The sequence below is a fragment of the Rhipicephalus microplus genome, chromosome 10 (assembly GCF_043290135.1).
Source record: "Rhipicephalus microplus isolate Deutch F79 chromosome 10, USDA_Rmic, whole genome shotgun sequence".
Lineage (NCBI taxonomy): Eukaryota > Metazoa > Arthropoda > Arachnida > Ixodida > Ixodidae > Rhipicephalus > Rhipicephalus microplus.
In genome coordinates this window covers 16,452,263-16,455,548 of record NC_134709.1, presented here as the reverse complement: position 1 = coordinate 16,455,548, position 3,286 = coordinate 16,452,263, and positions in this window count along the sequence as shown.

Sequence of the window (3,286 nt, the reverse complement as noted above, 5' to 3'; positions counted from 1 at the left end):
GTCCGGTACAGTGGCGCTACGGTGCGCTCGAGAGAGAGGAGGAAAATTTCGTCGCTTACAGGCAAGGCGGGCATTGCGTTGCATTGCGATTCAGGCGATGACTGTGTCGCAAGGAGGGGGAGAGGGTAACTAGGGTCACGTGATGTAGAGAGCGGGAGATGGGAGGAGAGAGGTTGGGTGGAACTTTTTAGATGGCCGCCCGTTCCCAGAAATGTCTTGCAGAAGGGTAGTCGAGCAGACTTTCTTTTTTTTTTTTGTTTCCACGAGCACAGTCTGCAAGGCCTTTACTCTTGTGTCGGGTTACACGATTGTGAAGTCGGCGCAGGTCTTCTAGAGTGTCCACTGCAGCCGACGTGCGGTGATAGCGGTAGCGAAAGGGCAACGAGGAAGCTGTCCTTGAAGACATGCATGACGTCTCGGCAATGTGGCATGCTACTGCAGTCGTCCGCTTCTGCTGTCGCCTGTTTTGGCGCGGTTAGGAGATAACAGCTCCCGAGACGTCGCTAATATGTTGCCTGTTCGGAACGCATATCCGTGGGGGGACCTGGCAACAGTGGATGTGCCTTTCTAAAACAACGGTTTCGCAAATCGTCACTTGTCCAGATTGGCTGCGGGCACTTCTGCCGACGTCGCCGTCTTCGGGGCTCTCGTCGTTTTTTCATATCACTTTGGAAGGCGTCCTTCTACCGTTTCGCGGTCACCTAATGTTCGTGTATTTTAGCTGATATGGCCGTAATTGAATCCTCTTTGTCACGTAAGGTGTGATATCGCCACAGTAGCCACTGCACGCTCATATTTCATCGCCACGTGGACCATATTAAAGGTTATTACATTGTGGAACGTGCTTGTGTTGCTCAAAATCTTGAAAACATTTGAGGTATTGTTTGTTTTTTTTCAAATTTGGCGTAATGTTACTTTATATAATAGAAGTGAGAAAAGTAGCGAATGGTTCCACTGAATTTGAACAATGGTCCCTCATCAGGTACGCGAGTTGCCGAGTTCACAAATACCGATGATAAGAAGTTCTTAGATGCTTTATGTCATTCGCGGTGGCCATAAACCACCGAGGTTGCATTCCAAAAACGGTTTGCATCCCACCCTTCACCTCCGAAAAGCATTAGGACCAATGGCGAACCGTTTTTAAACGCGCGTCATCGTCTCATTTGCATTTTGACATCCGTTGCAATACCTGTATTCTTTTGGGCTAGACCAATGAGGGGGAGGCATCCTGCGGTGAAACTTTGCCCCTCCATTTTACCACCTTTAATGAATAACCGTGTGCGCGCCATTGGCCTTAATGTATGTAATGGGATAAGATGGTGTTCTTAATTTCTGATAGTGGTAACATTACATGAGTGGAAGCAGTCATATTTACAGCTTTCTCGTCCGGCCTTACGTCCAAGCGCCATTACATCAATTCAAGTACAGGCCTCTCAATAAGTCACGAATCTTATGTCTGGAAGAAGCTCCATCTTTTCTTGATCTTTCTCAAGAAGAAGAAGAAGAAGAAGAAGAAGAATAAGAAGAAGAAGAAGAAGAAGAAGAAGAAGAAGAAGAAGAAGAAGAAGAAGAAGAAGAAGAAGAAGAAGAAGAAGAAGAAGAAGAAGAAGAAGAAGAAGAAGAAGAAGAAGAAGAAGAAGAAGAAGAAGAAGAAGAAGAAGAAGAAGAAGAAGAAGAAGATTGATTGATTGATTTGTGGGGTTTAACGTCCCAAAACCACCATATGATTATGGGAGACGCCGTAGTGGAGGGCTCCGGAAATTTTGACCGCCTGGGGTTCTTTAACGTGCACCCAAATCTGAGCACACGGGCCTCGACATTTCCGCCTCCATCGGAAATGCAGCCGCCGCAGCCGGGATTTGAACCCGCGACCTGCGGGTCAGCAGCCGAGTACCTTAGCCACTAGACCACCGCGGCGGGGCGAAGAAGAAGAAGAAGAAGAAGAAGAAGAAGAAGAAGAAGAAGAAGAAGAAGAAGAAGAAGAAGAAGAAGAAGAAGAAGAAGAAGAAGAAGAAGAAGAAGAAGAAGAAGAAGAAGAAGAAGACTCAGTGCCAATTAGATGTCTCGCATGTTTTGTGGTATAAATACTTCGATCCACATCCGGAAGGCATTTTCCTCAGCCATTGCTATTGGAAGCGATCCACAAACTTCTCCCTACAAACATGTTTAGCTTTTTTTTTTATCAAAACATATACGACACAGCAAAGTCGTAACGTTATTGAGGTCGACATGATGAATAAGCTCGTTGAGTTGGTAGTTTTTTCACCTTCTACAGGAACATGAATTGTAACGTTCTACCTCGTTACGAGGCAAATGTGTTGGCATTGTTTAAATAGAATAGTCCATGCAAAGTACCGGTTATTTACACAAACTATATTTACACATTTAGGACAATCGACTTAGTTGTCAATTAGCGAACCTACATGCTTTCGTAGTATCCTCAATTTTTGTGACCGCGTAAGCGATTTAATTTTATATTGCCCGCTTTCTTAGCCACGATGAATTCAGCCTAGACAAAACTACTGTTTTTGTAAAAACAAGAATTTTATTCAACGCTGAAAGCGTGGAGTTTTGCCCAAGCTAGAGCCGCAGTTGGTCCGTTGATTTTCGGATGGTACATTTGGAGTCGGCATGTGCAATCACTAAGTTACATGAAAAAAATACGCCATTGCAGATCACGCGCACAATTTATTATCTTGAGGTGAATGCTAACACTTATGCGAATTCCTGTTTTATGCTATCTAACCAGCGTTTTATTTTTGTAACTTAATGATGTAAAAGAGAGCACAAAAGTATTCGTGACCTTACAGCAGTAGGCTACGTTGTACTTGACTGGACAAACCCGCAGTCTCAGCTTTTTGTGTAAAACTGCATAAATCTAATGGAATGCTATGCTAAGTGAATTTCAGGTGAAGTGAAGGTTATTTTATTTAAATATTAATAATTAAAAATAACAGTGTTCGGAACCTTAGTGAAGGTAAACTGTACAAGATATCCATTATACCCTTAACATCGCATGCCGGTAGGTGGCCTTTGTTATCGTTGTATTATTGAACTGATAATCTCGTAGCTGCAATACTTATTAAATGCGTGTAAGGAGACGCTAGTGTCATTGCGTGGCGCCGACTTCTGCCCTTCTCCTGCAGAATGGGTGCCGTCACAAAGCAGCGGACAAGCACATAACTATAGACCCGCCGCGGTGGTCTAGTGGTTAAGGTACTCGGCTGCTGACCCGCAGGTCGCGGGTTCGATTCCCGGTTGCGGCGGCTGCATTTCCGATGGAGGC